Source organism: Heliangelus exortis, chromosome 30 (genome assembly GCF_036169615.1).
Source record: "Heliangelus exortis chromosome 30, bHelExo1.hap1, whole genome shotgun sequence".
Lineage (NCBI taxonomy): Eukaryota > Metazoa > Chordata > Aves > Apodiformes > Trochilidae > Heliangelus > Heliangelus exortis.
Window position 1 is genome coordinate 3,029,601 of NC_092451.1, and position 21,030 is coordinate 3,050,630.

Genomic DNA, 21,030 nt, shown 5'->3' on the forward strand with positions numbered 1-21,030 from the left:
TCTGGAGCATCATGAGACCTGAAGCTGCCTCTACACGTGCAGCATTCTGTTCACATAAAGGCTGCAGTTTTCTCTGCAAGGAAGTTGTCAGTCTTGCATTGTTTTGCTCTTGGTGTAGGTATTTAGACCATTGCACTACTTGCAGTGGGGAGAAATTGATTTAAATAATCCTAGACTTTATCTAAAGAATGTAAATAGTGGCTTTAGCAGTGTAATTGGAGTCAGTTGAACCAATGTTGTGTAAAATAGTAGTGGAAACAATTGTTCTGTAACTTTAGGATTTCAGTGCTGCAGTGGATGTTTTATTAGCATCTAGTGCTGAAGGGAGGTACCCTGCTAGCTAAACAAACAGGGAACTGTGTCCTGTTAGCAAATAAAGAGCATGCAAACAAATTTGTTGCCATTTTATGAAGGAAACTTAGTTAAATTATGAATGGTTATAAGGCTGTTACAGACAGCAGTGTTATAAATTAAACAGATGTTAAGCTCCTCTCTTCTACTTTCTCTCTATTCTATACAGAAACCAGGCTTTCAAAAGGGGAAATCGTGCACTTCTTGGCAAAACATAATTATTAGAAGAATTTTCATTACCAAATGAAATTGCAATCAATCATCCTGGCAGAGTGGTATTTTCCTTTAATCTGTACCCAGAGTAAAGAGCTGTGAGAGAGCTGAGTGATTCTATAGAGCTTTTATTGTTCTTCTCATTGCAGTATTTGAGTGCATTTCTATGGGATATTAATTAGGATCAGTGACAGCTCTGCCATGTGGTTGCTTCTCCCTAAAAGCAATGATGTGCACAACAAAGTGTTTTCTGTTCGTATTTTTATGTTGTTGTTTTGCTTTGATAATTTTTGTGTGGGTTTTTTGTTTGTTTTTTTTTAATTATTATTTTTATTTTTAAAAAGAAAAAAAAAAAAAAGCCAAGCCAAAGAAGTTCTACATTTTTTTACTTGGAGCAACAGATGTTGAGGTTATTGCAGTCCTCAGCTTCTATGGGCTTGGATTTGGTGTACAAACTGTTTGAAATGAATTCCTAAAGCAACCCCAGTGAAGTTCTCCTTGCTGCTCAGAGGAGCTGCAAGCTGTGTTGGGACACCAGAGCAGAAAGAGTTTTTTGCAGCTTTAGGTGAGAGATGGCCCAGCTGGGATGCAGCAGGACATGGACAGGGGATATTTTTCTCTGCACTGAGATTTTTTTGCACTAATGAAACTGATCATAGCTCTAAAGGAGGAAGGAAAGAAGAACCATCTGTGGTCATAGCCATGTAATCTCTGAATATAGCAATCTAATAGAGAAGAGACTATAATTTTCCATTTCATATAGAGGTAGATTGCTGTTAAGCTTCATTTTGGAATGAATTGCACTTAAGAAATACCAAGGATGTTTCACAGTGGCCTATGCTAAGGAAGAGCTGAAAAATCTCAACAAGTGAAAGCAAGTCTCCTATAAAAGGGGCAAGGGAGAAGGTCAGGCAAAGTAATGAGGTAGGCTTGATGTTTCCTGCAATGAAAAGAACATGCAGCAGAAACAGGATGAAGCAATTTTAGCTTTGGTTTTGAGATTAAGGAGCCCATATGGATAACCCATTACATTCAACTGCTGCTGCTCTGCCAGCCAATTTTCTCCTTGCTGTGCCTGAGTATGGGTTTCCCATTCAAAGAAATACTCTTCCAACTTTCCTTGCAATTTCTTGGAATTAAGAGCCAGCTTGGTAACTCCTCTGTAGGAGCACAGTGTGTGCAGCTGTGCTCCAGGTGATCTGTTACTCTGCTGTCATTTTTGTCTTTTTCATTTGGTTTATTCTTTTGTCTTTCAATGGAGGGAAGGAAGCTCTTCATTTTCAAAAAGGAGAATTTAATACTTATTGGAGGCAACTTCCTTGCAAATGAATATTTATCACGTGTTCATAGGTAGAAACTAGGAAGCTGGAGAATCATTTATTTATGAAGCCTTCTTGATACCATTTAGTAAAGAAAGAATGAAGAGCTTAGATATTGCTGTTTCAAGTTTCTTTTGGTGCTTGAACCCTGACTGGGAAGCATGGAAATTAATTCCATGGCCACCTCCTTGAATCCACAATGTTTGCTGTACCCATCAGGTGTCTGGCTGAGGGGCTGAGCTCCCAAACCAGGGAGGCAGGTGCAGAAGTGTCAGGTTGGTGATCAGGAGACTTGGATATGTCCCTACCTCCATCAGCTGCTTTTTCTGTGACCTTGGCATGCAAATTCATCTCTGTTCTCCAGCCTGTCTGATAAAACCTCACTGTAGATGTCAGAGCTCTATCAACTGTTCATGTCAGCCTGTACAGTGGGATTCAGATTTTGCATGGGACCTCCAACCACCACTGTCAGGAAACAATCTCCTATGATACTTTTAATGATGTTTTTATTAGAAATGCATCACTACTTTCCAGCTTCTTAATTTGTCCCCTTCAACCTCCAATAAAATAATAAACATATCTCCTGGTTGAGGTGGTGGAGACAGTTCTGCCAGTTCTTTTGTTTAGTGTGGGTGAAGGGGACAGAAGACTGAATAGGTTTGGTAAGGTCATTTCCCCTGAGTAGCTGAAAGGGGAGAAGAGCTCCATTCCCTGCCCTAATGAAACTGAAGACAAATACTTGGTTTCTTCTCACCTGGAGTTGGAGCTCTATGTAGTCAGCTGCTAATATAGAGGGAGAAATGGTATAAAATTTTCAAAGGTTTGAAGTGGAGAATGCTAGAAGGTTAAAAATTCATCCAGTTGTAGGGCTGTAGTAGAGACCTGATGAGTGTAACAACGTTTGTGTATTTTTAGAGGTTTGGAAATATTTTGAACATTTAGAATAAATAACAATGTCTGCAGTCACCCTGCATCGGATTTTTAGTTGGACAGTTAAAAATAATCTACTTATCCCCACCTGAGGAACAGAAATAATGCCAGGAAATCTGTTCCCATTCAGCCCTATTTACAGAGGAGTTTTCTGTGTTGCTTGTGTCCCTTTACCAGCCCTGCAGCTCCTCTGTGGCATCCTGTGCACTCAGCAGTGTACCTTGGCAAAGCTCTGCTGGTTTCAGTGCTGAAGATGCTCACCCTAGGAAGCCACTAGGCAGAAGTACATATTTCACAGCTCATAAACCAAGGGGATTGTGTGGCTCCAAGGACTGATAATAGGATGCAGGCCCATTCATTCTCCCATCACTGGCTGGAATTTATCCCAGACATGGATGAGGTACAATGCATTGGCAGGGGCAGCTGGGACCAATGCTGCTCATGCTGTACCTGCTTTGCAAATAAACAACACATCCATTGCTCACTCTGCCAGCTCAACACCTTCAACAGCTGCACACAGGAAATAATCTGGAAACTGTCTGCATTTTATAGGCATTAGGCCTACAATGAAAGCCAGAAGTTTTGGATCCAGCCCTGTATTTTGAGCAAACCAGCATCTGCAGCATGGTTTGGAGATGCTGTCTTTCTGGAAGGTCTTTCTGTAGCTGTGGGAGGGAGCTGGCTTAGTCACAAGTTCCCTTTTGTCACTATTCAAAGTGGCACAGTTAAACTAATGCTTGTGAGAGGTTTCTGTACCAATGAACTGATGTGGATTTCTCTTAGCAGAGGAAGAAAGCAGCAATGAATGAGAGTACATGGTAGCTTTAGTCACTCTTTGTCTAGCTGAGTGAATTCACTGAGCTTTCTCTAGCTCTCTGTTAGCTGAAGAGATTAAGGCCCTAACCTGCCCTTTTTACCTGTTATATAATGTTTGGTGAGGGCCTGTTCTGTAACTGTCCTGCTCTTTCTTTAAACCCATTCCAGTCTCAACGAACTGGATTAGCTGAAAGAGATTTAAACACTGGGTTTGTTAGTCCAGATACTTGACTGGAAAAGACCTGGTCTGTTACTCATGTGTAGCAAATGCAAGTAGGATTTGGTAAGTGACAAGTAGTGGCTGGCTGGAGGGAGCTGGGATCAGTACCAGAACCACTGAGTCACCATTTCAGCTCAGATGTGCTCCTAGGTGCTCAGGTCTAGGAGCAGCTGTTCTGCAGCATCCTGCATGTTTCTTACAAGATGAAGAGAAATTGCTCCTTCTGATGCCAAAGGGCACTAATGGGTCTGTTTACACCGTGCTTGTATAAATCACTCATACTAAGGCAAAGTGAGTGTGAAGTGCATGTTGTGGCTATTTTGTACTCCTTAAATAGATGTTTTCACTCCAAGTAAGGCAAAGGCACAAATGGTGTCTAGTTGACCAATACATTTTTTTTGTGTCTAGCTGAGAGCGAAGTGGCAGCAGAAAATAAATGTTCATTTGTCAGCTGATAAAGGTTTGAATTTTTTTTCTCTGCTGTGCCTGCAGAACTTCCATCCAACCATAAAAAGTTCAGGGGTGTCAGAGTAAAGATCTACACTCTAATCAAGAGGGATGTCTCCTCAGAGCTCTCTTAGTTGCCAAGAAACTACTTTTGCAAAAGTGGAAATCTCTAACCACTCCTAAAATAATTGACTGGATGGGCACAGTGACCTAGCTGTGCTCTGAAAGATTTCCTGGAAGAGCTGCTGCTACACCACAGTAAGGAGTGTGATGTAAATACATGGACATTGCCAACAAAATGGGGAATCTAATTGGATTTAAATCCTTCTTGTACAGGAGAAGTAGCCCAGGTTCCTGGCTAAGTGAATAGCTGGTGAGTGTGGGTCCAGCCACTTAGGCTTTTCTGCTCTGGCTCTGGCCTGTAATATCAGCAATTAATTCTCCTCACTCTTCAAGAGAGGAGTCTCAAGTGTACTGATCTTGTCTGTTTGGACTATAAATTCTTCAGTGCTGTCTTTTATTAGGCATTTACAAGGCATGGTGGGCCTCTTTCACCTCATGTCATATATATCACACTGATGTGTCAGAACCCATCCTGGCAGTTTGCAAGAACTTCTGGTCACACCTTGCTTCCTTTCAGCAGTGCAGGTGAGTAGCCTGCTCTCCCTCCCTCAGTGTTTAGCTGCTGGTGGTACTTGGGTTGTTGGGTGGCACTTGGATGGGTGACACTTCATGTCCCATCAAGGTGTGCACATCAACATCAAGGTGTGCACATCAACATCAAGGTGTGCACATCAACACAAGTTCATGTACTGCAAAACAGTAAATGTGAAAATCCAATGCAGAGCAATTCTCAGATCAGTTGATGGGATTAGAAGGCAGTGCTGGACTTTGGGATTTGGGTGTTTGTATGGTCTGGCAACCAGCTGGAGATCCTTCACTGCTTGGAGGCTCCATGGAGGTTCATCAGCTGAGGATCTCCTGAGCAGCTGCAGCCTTGGAACTCCAAACAGAGAAATACTTGGGAAAGAATTTTCCCGGTGAAAGTTTGATCTGCATCTTGGTTGAGTAATTCCACCTTTCCAGGTAGCAGGCTCTCATTTTGAGGGAAGGATTTGTTTCTTTTTGAAGAATAGAGCTGCATCTGGGAGTCTGCAATTCTGCAGTGGCTTCATAAACCTAGGGCTGGAGCACAGGTGGTTCATATTTCTTGTCTTCTCAATGTGTACATGGGCTTTGTGATTTGTATATACAGAACCTTAAAATATAACAGGTCTCTAACAAAACAGACAAACAGATAATTCAAAGTCTTTTCAACCCTCTGTTTTTTGGGAATCTGGAGCTTGGAGAGTTAATAGTTTTTATCTCAAGAGTCTGGAGTCATCCCTCATCGGCTGCTGCTGCCATGCTGATCTCTTGCCCTCAACTTTGTGGTGCACGAGGCCCCATTTTTTAAAAAGCAAAACCAATTTAACTGTAGTCTCCATGATTTAAAGCTTTGTTCCATGCTAAAACACAAAAAACTTGTGAAGATTTAGATGCTGCCCCAGCTTTTACAACACGGAGAACTTAGGCTCTTGCTTCCCATAGACTTTTGTTGTTGTTGGTCCAAGTTGTGAGAGAAGTTTTCCTTTCTGAAGAAATGTGCTTGGCTGGACCTGCCCAGAGCTGGACCACAGAGAATCTTCTCCAGCATCTTGTGTTAGGGAGCAGCTGAGGCAGGAGCAGCACGTAACAGAAAGCCTCAGTTCAAGATGTTCAGAATCTGGTATATATTCTCTGATCTATTTTACTGTGACAGAGAAGACAGAAATTACCTAAAACTGAAGCATTCTAAACATGAACACAAATAATCTGGCCCTGTATGACTGAAAGTTTTGCATGGTAATAAAAATTAGCTTGGGAGAATTACTAAGTAATTTCAAGTACCATAAAGTAGCTGTTGGGAATAAAAAGTGTTGTAACTGCTAAGCCTCAGCCCAGTTTCTGCAGGAATGAGTTATTATCATTAATTATCACTCTATTTTATAGTTATTGCCTGTAATTTCAGACTTTAAATACTCTAAAGCATAAACAATGCTAATTTAATTGTGGTGTACGAGTTGTTGAAATTTGCATGCAGAGGAAGAAACCATTAATAAGGTTTATTCAGAGAGAAACATGAAATATTAAATAGCTTTTTCTGGCACTCCTAGTGTAATGGAATTAACCATCCTTTCTTAGCTGGAGCCCCAGTTATTTGTAGAAAATAAACAGGGCAAGCTGTATTGATCATTTAGAGATAGAGAAAGCTAGAGAGAGCCCCATGACCAGTTTGTACTGAACAGCCAGAAAAAAAACAGTCCCCAGATATAAATTCCTTGTATCAAGTTCATTTACCTGTTGGTGTCTAAGAACTGTTTTGAGCTTTGGGGAAATCCAGATCTTGATCCTGTTGTTGAAAGTATTTTCACAGAAATGTGAAACGTGCCCCCAGGGCACAAGCAGGAAACTAAAATCACATTTCTTTGATTTATTCTGTTGTCTTCCTTTAATTTCATACTCATCTCCTGTCCTCTGTCAGGAACCACTTCTCTAACTCTTTTTTCATCTCTGTCAGTATGATGGTCATTTCTCTGTATTCTAAGCCATTAATAAAAAAGTTAACTAACACAGGACAGTGAGCACAACACCGTGGGGTTCTGCTGCAAACAGAAACATGTGGCAAGGAGTTGCTGTTTGCACATCTCTTATTAATTTTATGAAGAATCCTTTGGTTGTGGTTTTTTTTTGTTTTGTTTTTCTTATTTTCTTTAAATCCTATAGAATTCATCCACCTGGGGCAGAACAGAGACCATGCAGAGAAATCCAGAGGACTTTTGTAAGAGTTCCCTTCCTAACGCTAATTCTCCCCATCAATAAAGACAGTAAAAATAAAAAACAGAGAGTTAATATCCTCCATTTCCTTTTATTTTTGTTCCACTTGCAACAAGTCTGGATACTTGGAACATAAATACCAGGCTCTTTGTTTTCAGGAGATGGTTTTAGCCTGCATAGCAAATCACTGCACTTGCCCAAAACCTGTGACAGTGGCAAGAATTTCCCCTGAGAGCTGGCTTAGATGTGGAGCAGTAGTGAAACAAAGCTCAGAGTACTGGCAGCTTTTAAAACAACAGTATTGCTTCCCTGGGTTAGAAACCTTCACTCACACTCTTTCAGCAGAAATCATCCTTTTTTTTTAAGTGCTGTTTCTTTTTCCAAAAAGTGGGCAGCCCTTGCTCATAGCCTCCTCCTTGTATCCCTGTTGAATTATTACTATCAGTTGCACTTAAACAGAAAGGATGCTTTGTGCTCAGTGCTGTACAAACTCAGGAGGAAGAATGGACCCCAGCACCAAGAAATACCTCAGAAACTCCACACATACCATCCCAACCAAACCAGTTGATGTTTAAATGCATTTGATGTAGAGAATTATTTCTGCCTATGGCACATCTGCATATTTTACAGTTTATCTTTTTTTATAGGGAAATGAGTAGGAAGTGGATGCAGTCAACAGCACAGTTTGTTTACATAGCCCTAAAGAAACTTCTAGAGTGGGAAGCCAATAAATTCTGTGTTCTGTTGCTCAGCTAGAGAATTGGGAGGTTTTGGAGTATCAGGCTTCCCTGTGCTCTGGTTTTCATTTTTGCTTACACCCTGGGCATAAAACTAAAGACTTCTGCTCACAGGGGTTTTGCCTGAGGTCTTTGCTTAGAATATTTTGCCCATTTCTCCCTATATTCTGCTTACCCATCCTGTCTGTGTGAAGTGCTGCAGCCTGACTTGATGTGATGTGGAGCCTGGGTAAAGCAAGGAAATTTCAGCAGTTCCCGTTTTCAAGCTGTTAAGAGGGCATTTGAAGCTGCAATGAGCTTTTATTGAAAGACTCCATAAAATGGAGCCCAGCATGCTGAATGTACCAAAATATTAGTTTAACTGCCTCTTTACAGTCCCACCGTAAAAGAAAAAATACAATCTATAAAAAGACCTCCTGAAGCAATATTTAGAATAGTGGAGGAAGGAAAGTATTGTTTAAACAGATGCCATAAATTTAATATGGTCACATTATTGCCACCCAGGATTTTATTGATTACATCTTTTCAAATTACTTATCTAGAAATCTATCGTGTTTCCACTCTTAATTAACCATGATTTCCAAACAGAAATTATTAATGAGCTATTATCTGAGAAGTGAGGGGGAAAGTGATTCAAATAAAACTAAGCATCAAAGGCAAGCAGAAATCATGAATAATGTTGTTTTTTGAATAATCAGAATAATGTTGTTTTTTGTCTTTTTTTAATATTCTAATGAAGAAAAATTTCAAGAGCTTTTTTTTTTTTTGAAGAAAATTTCCCAGCTTTTGGGACAAAACTTTGGGGTTTTTTTCAAGTTGCAGGAATTTTCTGTTTGGTTTGATACATGCTCTCCAGCTTTCCTTTTCCCTCTCTCCCTCCACCTCCCAGTTCCCTTGGTGAATCGTTGCTTTGGGAGAAAGAGTGAAATCTTTCCAGGAAAAGTGGAGCTGGGGTTACTGTCCACTCTTGAGGTGACATCAAGTGTTACTTTGCCTTCCTTTGCTCACCCAGGGCCTCCCTGGCTGCCTGCTCTGCTGAAGGGGTTGCTGCAAACCTGGGTAGTGCTCACTGAGAGACCTTGCTCTGATATTTTTAAAAAAAATTAATATTTAAAGTTATTTTTAAACAATAATAGAAAATCTAAATAGTTCTGTAGACACCCTCTGAGAACTGGAAATAGATAAATACTGAGCTCCTCAAACAGCAGCTGAGTCTGTTAAGAATTAGGGTCAGGTTCCCTTGGTGTGGATTCAGAGCAGGAATTATTACAGCAGGTCTGACCCATGTGAACAGGGCTGTGCAACATTACAAACCCAAGCTGAGAAGTCCAAGTTGTGATTTGCTGTTTTGTATTTGTATGAAATTATAAATATTACCTGACTTGTGATAGTTTAAGGGAACTGAGAGTTAGTTCTTGGCATGGAGTGCTCTGTGGTTTTATTTCCACATTTTGTGCAGGGGCTGCATTAGCTTTTGCTGACATGTTTGAAGAGAGAGAAGTCTGTGCTGAGTGTTAAAGAGTCAAACTCCAGACAAGTTTGTTCCTCATTCATATTGTACTGTAGTGACCTCTCTTTTCTTACAGAAGGAGGTGTGTTCCAATGTGAAGGATGGATTGTTGGGCAAGAAAACAGCAATTTCTCCAGCTTCCAGAAGGCTTCTCCAGATTCTCATTCTCAACTGTGAGTTGGCTGCACTTTATTTATTTCCTGTGCTTGGCATTAAACACTCCCTTGGATATTCATTACACTACTATGAAAAATGAATTTAATTGATGAATGAAGTCCTGGTTTGCTGCCACTGCCTTTCCATCTTCCAGTTCAAAGCTTTCAGTCTGTAACAGATGTATAGCCAAAGGACTAAATTCATCCTCATTCAGCAATTCTCTTGCAGCCTGATAGCTGTCACTTACCTTGACAGCCCACATAAACGTAGTTAAAACTTAGTGTTTATATAATTTTTGACCTTGTAAATGATGTAAACGAGAGGCAGGGCTCTAAAAAGAAGTGTGTGTAACATACCTCCCTCTGCAGTGGGACAGATAAACAAGAATCTGTTTCATTGAATGAATCATTAATTTCTTTTTACTTAGAACTTGTCATCCTAAAAGCTGTGGATAAATTACTTTCTGTAAACATCTTTAAAAAGGACTTTTTTGTGTGTTTCAACAGCTAAAAAAAAATACTCTTTTCTGTGGAACAAAAATATGACATAACAAGGAGTTCTAATCACAAAACTGTGAAATGTTTTGAAGCTTCATCTCATGATTTTTTCTTTATACACTGCAGCACTTCTAGAACAGTGTCAAGTGGCAAAACAGATTTTTTTTATTTTGAAAGTGCTGTAACTTTTATTGTCTTTAAAGAACACAGATGTACTTTTCATTAAGAAGTTCAGTTTTGCCACTGTCTTAGCCAAAGATGTGGTGGTGTTAAATCATCCAACATTAAGCAGTACCCCATTACTGACTCTTTTCTTTAAATGTTTATCTTTTATTCAGCCATTATTTAATTCAGCTGCATCACTGAATATGTGCTGTTGTAGCTCTCTGCAGCAATTTCATCTAGTTCATAATTTTTGTGTTCTCAGCATGATTAACAAAGTATCTTCCATCATTAATTGTGCCATCTACTGCAACTAAAAACTTCTGTGAGAAATGTCATTTTTTCCTATGTCTCCTTTGCTGTAGGTGCCAGCAGCATAAGCAGCACTGACATTACCAGGATGTTAAGGGTGCAGTGGCTGGAGTAAATACTTTAGTTATTTATAGCAGAGTCTTCCAACTCATTCTGTCCTAGGCCAGGCTTTCTTCCCTATTGAAGATAATTTTGAAAGACTGTTTTATTCCAAATGTTTAGCTCAGAGCAAATAAGGGGAAATTTCCTTTAGGAAACAACCAAAAGGACATGTACTTCAGAACATGTATCTTAAGTCTTTCGTTGCATTCTTTGACACTTGAATGGATTAATGCTCCATCCTTTACTCTTTTTCTCTCTTGCTCTTTTCTTAAAAGTGTGAGATACAGTAATTTTAATGCCTAATACATTGTAGTAGCTCAGGTGTTGTACACTGTTGTGTTGACCTTTCTAGCACTGAGTATTTTGATTGTCTGGTTTTTCTTTCCCTGCTGAAAGGTCAGGAAGATTTTAAGCAAAAGAATGCAATGAGCTGGCAGAATAAACAACATGATACATCCAAATAGTACACCAAAGCTACTACTAACAGCTTGCAAAATGTAGGACACATCCAAATATTTGATATCTTCTTTTAGCAACTTTGCAAAGATAATAGAAGCTAAGAAGGAATAGCCATGTATGGAATGACAGCAAAATGATGAAGGTGATGGAGAGTTTGATTTATAAGGAGAGATTAAAGTGACAAAGTATGAATGGCTTGACTAAACAATTTTTAAAATTGGACTATAAAAGGTATCTGAGAGCAGTTGAAAAGTGTGTGCACCCACAGGGAAAGGTGGTTTAGGATGCTCTAAGGGAATATAACTTTCAGTAGGGGATAAAACAGCAAAAATAAAAATTGAAGAGGAATAATTCAGCCAAAATATGAAAGGTTAGGCTGTGCTATTGACTATTTGTCCCTTCCTTGGAGTGAGAGAGTGTTAAGATCTTCCTGTATGGCTCTTGGTGAGATACTGGGCCATAATTTGTGCCTTACAAGCTGTGAGTATCAGCTGTCTGCCTGCAGGAACCATGCAGATACAGAATGGGAAGTTGAGTGGGTTCATCTCACAGTCTCTTACAGTCTAGAGCAGTAAATGGCAGCCATAAATTATTGCTTCTCTCCAGAACAAAGAGTTTTCTCCATTTGGAGAAAATAACTTAGAAAACACAGTGTGTGAAATCACAGGCCAGGAGAACAGGTTTTAGCATGAAATATTCACTGTCCTGGCCTTTGTATCACTCCTTTGAAGTTATGTAGAATTATCAGATAGCAGGGGGGAAAGGCAGGAATTGACTGAGGCTGGGAAGTTGGATGTTGCTGATTTCACATGCTGTGGATTTGGTTGTTCCAGTTTCCTGAGGTTCTGTGTGCAGAAAGAGTCAAGTGAGCTGAATGGGAGACTTGAGGGAAATGCCAGGAGGATTCTGGTGCAGGAAGCCTCAGTCCTGAGTGTGTCTGCAGGGGCAGCACTCAGCCCAGTGCCTTGGCAGGGTGCTGCAGGGCACAGTGCTTTGAAGGAGACCTACTTTGAAAAACTCTCATTTTACCTGCATAGCAAACTGCATTTTCCTCTCTGCAAAGGATTATCACAGGCAGGCTTTGCAGAGTTTTTCCTCCCATTTAATATCCTTTCTCTTCTCAGTTCTGCTGGAGCTCTCAGACTGCACACATCATCCTAAGAATATTTTCCAGTATTCATTAATGTCCTTTGCATCATTCTTATGCTACTTTTTAACACTGTTGTAATAGGTCAGAAGTAGATAAAAGATTTCTGGTGATCTGTTAAAAAATCTGCTAAAATTATTTTTTGTTCACTTCTGATGGAATAGCACAGTTCCAACATACTGTGGAATTATCATTCTGTCTCTGGCCTCTTCAGGCAGATGTATGTATGCCAAGGGTGTATCTTGCAAGCATTAGAAAAGTTCTGATGAAATGAAAGTCTTGAATGTTGCTATGTTTCTTTTAATATCCTTTAAAAAAAAATATTTTTTTTTCCGGCTTGAGAAGATTGTCAGAAACTGGCAGGGAAAAGATAATTCTTTTCTGTGAGTTTACAGTAATATTCTCTACTGCTTGTTGAATTAACTGCATGGAATTAAGGTATTTGTGTAGAGTTCAGGCATGAGCCTTTGCAACATTTCATCATGGAAGTAAAACATGGAAATGTACCTGCAGTTGAGAGAAGCCTTAAAAATGTTTAATTGTTTCTCCCCTTGAAAACACCTTTCTAAAATGAGGCACAGTTTATAGGATTGCTCTTGGGATTCTGTCTGAGAGAAGCTTGGCTGTATTTATGTTTGGATCTCAGGGGGCAAGACACTTTGTTCAGTTAAAATAAATCACTTGATGCCAGCACCTGATCTCAGCCCCACAGCCTGACAATCACCAGGATGGGCCTGACACGTGGCTCTTGTGGGTCCTCACCTCCATATTTTATCTGCTAACCTCACACTGTGCACTCAGCCTCCCTCAGTTTATTCCTCATTTTCTTCTCCAGTCCATGGACTTGGCAGCTCAAAGCAAGTATTATTTGTGTTCCCATCTCTTGGGGTTTTTTGATGGCTTTTGGTGATGCCACTTAAAGGGTTTGAGCAAAAATGTCAACTCTGGAATGTTGGAATACCTTTAATGAAATGTTAAAAGCAAAATATCAACCTAGCATCTTCATAATACAGTGTTCTGACTGTTACTGCATTTTGGAAGCTGCCAGAAAATACCTTTTTAAAGAAATTAGGAAAAAACCTCAAAGCTAACCAATTCTGTTTAACAGGAAAAAACCCAAACAAATCTCTATAGTACTGAAAAAAATAATATTGACAATTTGGAGGTTTTTGCTCAGCATACAAAAAAGTATTAATTTATACAATCTGGAACAACAGCCATTTCTGTTTTTTTTTCCTCTATTATATCCAAAAGCAATGACTTACACAGTTTAAAGAGTCTGAATGTTGAAATGCCATTTCTGTGCTCCTTTTTATCTCTGGAATTTATCAAGTCCCTCTTAATTTTAGCACTGTGAGAAACAGTGACCAACTCTTCCCCATTTGCCACCTCCAGTATCCCTGGCACAGGCTCTGGGATAGCCTGGTTGGGGAGTGCCCTTCCCAGCCCTGAGGATCCTGCTCTGAATCACCAAGCCTGATATTTCAGCTCTCTCAGCCATCCCAGGCTGGATGAAAGGTATTGAATAAGGGGATGGGTTTTATAGGACTGTGAACTGGAGAACTGCTCTTAATTACAAAGGAGAATGAAGCCAAGCCTCCACTTACCAGAGCTCTATTTGTTCAGGGGTGTCTAATGGAAAAGGAAGGAGTGTAATGGCCTTGCCTTCCTATTATCCACTCCAGCTGGAGCCATCCTGGGTGACCTTTGCAATTCCGAGTCCTTTGCTTGGCTCGTGCTGGAAACATGAAGACAATAAAGAGTTGCTGGAAGTTAGAGGGCAAATCTCCAGAGAATTTTCTTTTAGAGCCTGGCAGTTCCCTTTGCCCCCGAGAGCAGAGTGGAAATACAAGCAGAGTTGAACTCTAATCAGCCAGTACCAAAGAGAGTGTTATTAATGGAGGCAAAAACAACTTCTCCCAAACCAAATGAACAATAAAAACATCACAGAAGCTTTTGACCCAGTTATAATTTGGATGACTGTGATGTTTAAATAACTCCATTGTTTGCTTTGTAGCAAATGCTTTCAAGCAAATTTTTCCCTTTAGCCATTTTGTTAGTTATTAATTTGAAGTGGTTCTGTTAGAGGGGTTTTTTTGCAGTACTGAATTATAAGCATATAGCATTAAATTTTTACTTAAATATAATGCTTAAAAACCAGTGGCTCTGCCAGCCCTTCTGGATACCAATTACAGTTTTATGTGGGACAGCCAACAGCAAATACAAGGCCATGCAGAACTTTGGAGCTGCTTGTAGGGAAGTGTTTTAAAAGCTTCAAATTATTCATTAGGGTAAAATTCCCTGCCAAATAGCCACATTAAGTTGTAGAACAGAATGGACAGAATAATTGCTGAGATATTACTTGGTTTTTTGGGTCAGTTGGATGGTTTTTTGCAAAAGCTTGAAGCACTTTATGGTTTTGGGATGCTACCTCCAATAGAGTCTGTCTTCTTATTAGAAGTTTGCTTTATGTTTAATGAAATAAGTTATTGAATAATTATGAATAAAAAGAAAATAAATCTGCAATCTATGCTTTATCATTATTGCTGGTCAAGAATTGTTCTGTGAGAATACCAATGTATCAAAAAAAAAGCTTGGAAAAATTTCCTTGACAAGGCAGGGTTCCTCCAGAATGAAAGCTTGTCTGGATTTTCAGTTAAAATGAAATTAAACTCTGTGATATGAGCTGGGTAAGAATGTTGAAGGGCCTATTCTTTGAGTGTTCATATGGCTCCTTTTACAGCAAGGTATAAGAACAATTTATCTGCTCTGTATTAGAGTGGGATGAACCAGCCTGTGAAATGCCTCTTTCTTTCTCCTTTTTTTTTTACTTTTTTTCTTCTGCTTTCCAACCAATTATATAGCCCTGCATGAAATTCCTCCCTCTTTTGTGCAACTAAGTTTAGAGGGAAATTGAGATTTTGTATTTTCATTATTAGCAAAGGAAATATTTCATTTGTTCAATGTTCTGTAGGATGATAACACAGGTTGTGGTTTGTTTCTATCCAGTGTTCAGTACATTTCATTCCCTTATTGCTGTAGATCTGGGACTAAGCTTTAAACAATGGTATTAACATCATCATCATCATCATCATCACTTCACTGGTGGGGAATTGAGGCAGAAAATACTGGAAGCAACTTGTCCTACTTGCACAGTAAACCCATGTGCAAAGCTGAGGGTAGATTTTCCCTGGATATTGTTTAGAGGAACATTAAAAATGTCCTGCAATATAAAGATAAGGCATTCATGGAGAGGGCAGTAGTCCTGTCTGTGGGCCAAACAGTGGGAGGAAGAAGAAATTTCTAAATGCCACGGAGCCAGGATTAAACCTTCCTTCCTGGGGATCAGAGCAGAACTTGGAAAGGGCTGTGGTGTCCTGGATGGTCCTTGGTGAGCAGGAATATTATGGAAACCCTGGTAGGGCAGATTGTTGGCAGCTTCCCAGCAGACTTTGTGTAAGCTCAGATTCATTCTCCCTGATAATCAGGATTTAATGCAAACTCATGGTCTTTGGCAGGAGCTGAGATCAGTACAGTCCCTTTGTTTAGGCTGACAGGATATTTCCTCTGCTACTGAGATACCTGATTCTGTGTAGAACCACCTGTGCTGAAGTTCCTCTGAAAATTCAGATGCTTTTTACATCTCCCATAGTAAAACAGGCTGTGGATCTGTGTCAGGAATGTGGTGTAAAGATGTTTTTCTGAGCTCATGTGAAGTACTGCTCTGTAGGGTCTGGTTCATGTAATGAGCTCATATGGACCCAGCAGGATAGAACCTTGTGGTTCCTTATTCCCCCACAATTCTCATTTAATCCTGTGTTTCTGTATGATTGCATTTAGCTGCTCCTTGGGCCAGCCTTTCTATTCTTCTGTGAGTATCCCTGACCTCTGCTCACACCTCTTGTAGGTTCTCTCTTGCTGGATTCTATTTTCTGTGCATGACTGCTCAACCATGCCTCCAGCATGTGTCTCCAGTAATTCATTACAGTCTGTCTCTGAAACTGAATGCAGAGAGGTGGGAGCTCTTCTGGGACTGTAGGCATCCAGTGCTCCTGGCAATTGGATCATTTTTAGAACTTGTGGCTTCCTGCAAGTAATTTTTCTTTTCCCTGGTGAATGGGAACTTCTCAGCACAGATCCTGTGGAGTGCAATCTATAGATAACAGTTTGTAGCTGAAGCAGAGAACAGAGGTTCAATGGCATGTAAAGGTTTGTCCTGAGACATTTATATTAAGAGAAATTCATCAGGAAACCAGTATCTGTGATGTCTTTTCTTTTCCTAACTCCTGTACCAGTGGGTTCTGCACTTTTCACCAGCTCCCAGCCTGAAGTCAAGAGTGTTTGCATGAGAGATGGATTTGGGCAGTGGCATCTGCAAGTGTTTGTTTCATTTGCATCAGCAAAAGGGCTCAGTGTACATTTCAGCTCAAATTCTCCAGTTGGGATGGATATATTTTTTTTATTAATGGTGCTTTGCTTATGATTGCTGGTTTGGTCTAAGGATTTGACATTTTCAGTGTCTTATTTTCAGGAACACCTTCCAGTGTGCAATACTAAAAGCTTGAACAAACCTCAACCAGAAGCTTTCAGATTTTTTAAGCCACTGCTTGCTTACATTTATTTAGCTAAAAAAAATTCTGATCATTCTTAAAACTGATGTTTGTCTGCTATCCACTTTTATCCAATGTTTTGTCCTGAGAAAAGGGATTTCAGTTAGAAGGTCCCTGTTCCTAGAATGATTTCAGTTTTGTAGCTTTCAGTAGAACTTAACATTTTGTGAAGGCCTTTATAAATTTTTTTTTGTTTTGATGCTGATTTACATGGGATTATTTGCATGAATAAGGTTGTCTGAAGTCTTCATGCACACTTTCTAAAACGTGCTGTTTCTCTGGGGAAAAGTTAACCACACACTCATTTAATTTCTACTCCATGCAATAAATACAGAGTATGTACATCCTCCTAAAATTTCAATCCCAGAATTATTTTATAGGTTAATAGCATGCCTTGTGTGTATATATTTTAAAAGTCAGATGATAAAACAGGTTCCATCATCTCAAAGTGACAATAGATCTTGTTGGAAACAAATTTATAGCTATTACATTTTTGTGCTTGTGTCAGCTAACCTTGGCAAACAGAAACCTACTTGCTGTTGGGTTGAAACTTATAAATCTTTGCTTTTCCACTTTCTCTTCTTTCTGGTTTTGAAACCTTGTTTAAGACCTTGACACCTCCTTATTCATGGCAGCAAGAATATCCTGCAGTTGACTTTTCTTCAAGGACTAGAGTGTAATATTTCACCTCTTTTTATATATTTTGAATATAATTTATTCCTCTCTCTCTTACCTTGTTGTGTAGAAGTATAGGCACTTTTGTGATGGCTTCTGAGATCACTGCTTAAAATGTTTGTTTATAGTCAGTAATTTTCAGAAACTGAAAGAAATCTGATGCCTTCTATTTCAGCAAATCATTTGATCAGTGAGAGTCCTTGATTCATTTATTTTCTACCATAATCCTGTTGTTCAGCAGCTCTGAGAAGTGCACTTTTTCCTCTGTGCATTCCTTGCAATAATTTCTTCAACACAAGCTCAGAATCATTCTGTGTCCTGACCCCTTTTGCTTTCTTTTCCCCATGTCTCCAAATTTAAAGTAGATCTTTAAAGGAATGTGAAATTATATTGCATTTTTTGAAAGATCTCTAATGATGTAAGCAGCTCGCTCTAGAGGGAAGTGGAAACTGAAATTATTTTTTAGCAAAATCTAAGGGGAAAAAAATCAGAAATACTGAATTTGTTAATGAGAAACAAGTGTAGCCTCTGAGGCACTCTGAGAGCTCTTGATGAGAGTAGAGTATTGGAGATCACCTTTCAATGAATCTGTCCTTTAAAAAAAACCAACAAAAGGTGTTTAAAAGCATTTATCTGGACTTGCTGTGTCTGAACCATTGGGGTTTTACTGGCAATCATCTCTGCAAACCAACAGTGCCTTCACCTCCTTCAGCCAGCCCAACCTCTACCTGCTCAGCCAGAAACTGAACTCTGCTGGCTCCCATTCATTCCAAAATTTGTACACAAAACCTGAGCTGCTTCCACTGCAGCTCACGAGATTCATAAAGGCAAATGGCAGATTTATACAAGCAGGCAGCTGTCTGCATGCAGAGTTACAGGGTGTGGAGGAAATATGCAGATGTCACATCCAACGATGCAGTTGGCAAATCGACTTTGGGTATTTACATATAATAATTACCACTGTGGGGAATTTGAGCATAATCCTATTCAGAGAGGGCATGCAATGCATATGGAGCAGCCCAAATACAGACTTTTAACTCTTGGTCTGGCAAGAAGGATGTGTTTCTTCCAATAGTTCAGTGTTATTTGCTCTGCTTAAGTTACAGGATTGCAGAAATTTTTACAGGATAGAGCTGTTTATCTCTGGAAGAGCTATTTTAGGTACAGGAATGTAGAATGACATATAAATAAACTATTTTAGTTCTGCAAGAAGTAACTTATTGCAGGCAGTGCTAGTTAGGGATCTATATTCTTACCTAAGCAGAAAGAGAAGAAAATACAGAGATATGTAGGGGCTTCTGTATGTGTAGCATTCATTTTATGGCAGAGGCTTCAGCTTGGATATTAAGTAATGAGTACAGAACTTCCAAAATGGAATTGCAAACATCTCCATCCCCCCAGGGTGGGTCAGTGAGCTGGGAGCTTGGGCTGGCTGAGATTTTAACCACCAGTAGTTGTGGTATTAAATAGATGAGTCCAGAGGAAGCAGGTCCAGGCCCCCCTGGGCCCCCCCCTGTCCCAGAATAGAGTTATAAAATAAAAACATGTCCCAGATTTGAGTGCAAAAGTAAGGACATAGGACTGTGGGTTTGGTATCTGCTGGGCTATATGAGGATGCTCTACTTCCCCCCATCCCTTTCTCTCCCACAACCCAGTAGTGTGTTCACCTGTCCTTACTGTGATCATCTTGCTCTTGTGGTGGCTTTATAAGAGTGGATTTCTTTTGCATCAACACCAGAAGAATTGCTCATGCTTTTTAAGAGTTTGAGGCGTGCTGACTGGGACAGAAATGAAACATTTTGGAGGACTTGATCATGGAGTTAGATGGCTGCAGGAGGCAGTGAGTATGGAAGCTCTGTAAGTATCAGGAGCTCACACTATTAAGCTTAGGTGCACACAGAGCCATAGATGAGATTTTCCTGTGTGTTTTTTTTTCATAATTTGGATAACAAATATTAACAGAAGTAACAGCAGGGTCATCCTGAAGGGATCTCCTTATCTCTTTTATTTTGATTTGTTTTAAGGTGGTTTTGTCTCAACTTTTGCTGACAACAGGCATTTGCAGTTGCTTCCAAGCTGAGTTAAAGCAGTGCTTCACATCTCTATACAGAATAAAGAACCTGACAAGCATAAAATCATTGCCAGAGGTCCTTATTTGTGTGAAATGCAGGACCAACAAACCTGCTGGGGTCAAAAGAGGTCTGTTCTTGAAGAAGTGCTAAGGAAGTTTCTAGAAGTTCCTGGGCTCTATTATCCTCCCTTAGCACAGACTCTTGTACTCCTCAGGTCAGGGGAGCTTTGTGCAGTGTGCACTGACTCTGTCCTGGAAGTATATTTATTCTGATCCTCAGATAATGAACAAAAATTCAAGTGATGATTTCTGCAGATGAAAAACATGCTAAAAGTTTCTGGTTGTGTTATCATTGCTGGAGAATCATTTTATCTTCTGGGAATTAAATGATATGAAGCTAGGTTATCAAATAATTTCCATACATCCTGATGAAATCTTCTGGGGCTTTTTCTCTAGATAAGCACACAAATAGTAATTGGAGAGCAGGGATAAAAATAAAAAAGTAGGTACTAATTTTTTTTGCTAGATTTAAATTTTTTTCAACTTAGTTATGCAAATATTCTGAAGTTAATGATGCCTTCAGTGACAGGAATAACAACATTTCTAAATCTGACCATTAAATCTTTAAATCTTTTCTATTCACTTTTGCCTGGGTAATAAATTTCTCCCAACAACCAAGCCTAGACTCACTCATGACCCTCTGCCCACTCTTTGCATTTTAATTCTATTTTTAAATGTCATGGAGCCTTTGTTCTATCATAGAAATGTAGTAGTTACTTGAATCAAATATCTTAACCTCCCAGGGAATTCTCCAGGAAACTAAAATACGGAGGATGCAGTAGATTTTTTTAAAAAATCTCATTTATGTATATGAGTTAGCTTAATTTTTATCACCCAATGCAGGCTGTGCAGAATTCTAACCAGACAAAGCACAATTCAGTACAATATCTGCATGGATGCAATGCTGCACATTCTAAGAACAGCAAACATTTGGAAACATCAGGTAGTAAATTCCTGGCTGAAGGAGAGAGTTGGGCTTGTTATTGTCAGCCCAAATTCCAGCCATTCTGCTGAGAAGTTAATAATAAATAAAGACCAAAGGGCATGTTTCTCATGATGGTTTTGCTCCTACAGTTGCTCCCTGGAGATCTCTGCATGTCTGAGGATGGCAGGATCAGGACCTTTGTGTAGAAAGTATTCAAAACATCAGCAGGGTAAGGAGGCAAGGCAGGAGTGAGTCTACATGTGCTGGATTCTTCATTTCGTGTGTAGGTTCCATAGGTCTGCAGGTGCTGGGGAAAAAAACACCTTCCAAGAGGGGCTGGAGTGAAGAGTGGGACTGAGGTAAACATATTCACTTGTTTGCAGCATGGCAGCTCCTAAGGGACCTAAAGAACTCCTGACACCATCTGTCCAGGCTGAGCTCTATAGTCTCAGCTA

At 39.7% G+C, this 21,030-nt stretch overlaps 1 protein-coding gene across 3 annotated transcripts in view; it reads left to right on the forward strand.

Annotated features, from left to right (window-relative positions):
• Window positions 1-21,030, forward strand: part of LRRTM4 (leucine rich repeat transmembrane neuronal 4) — a 397,419-nt gene that overhangs the window by 82,812 nt on the left and 293,577 nt on the right. For all 3 annotated transcript variants that reach the window (XM_071729320.1, XM_071729325.1, XM_071729323.1), the window contains exon 3: window positions 9,476-9,572. The gene's annotated coding sequence lies outside the window, so the exon portion shown is untranslated. The remainder of the gene's footprint in view (window positions 1-9,475; window positions 9,573-21,030) is intronic.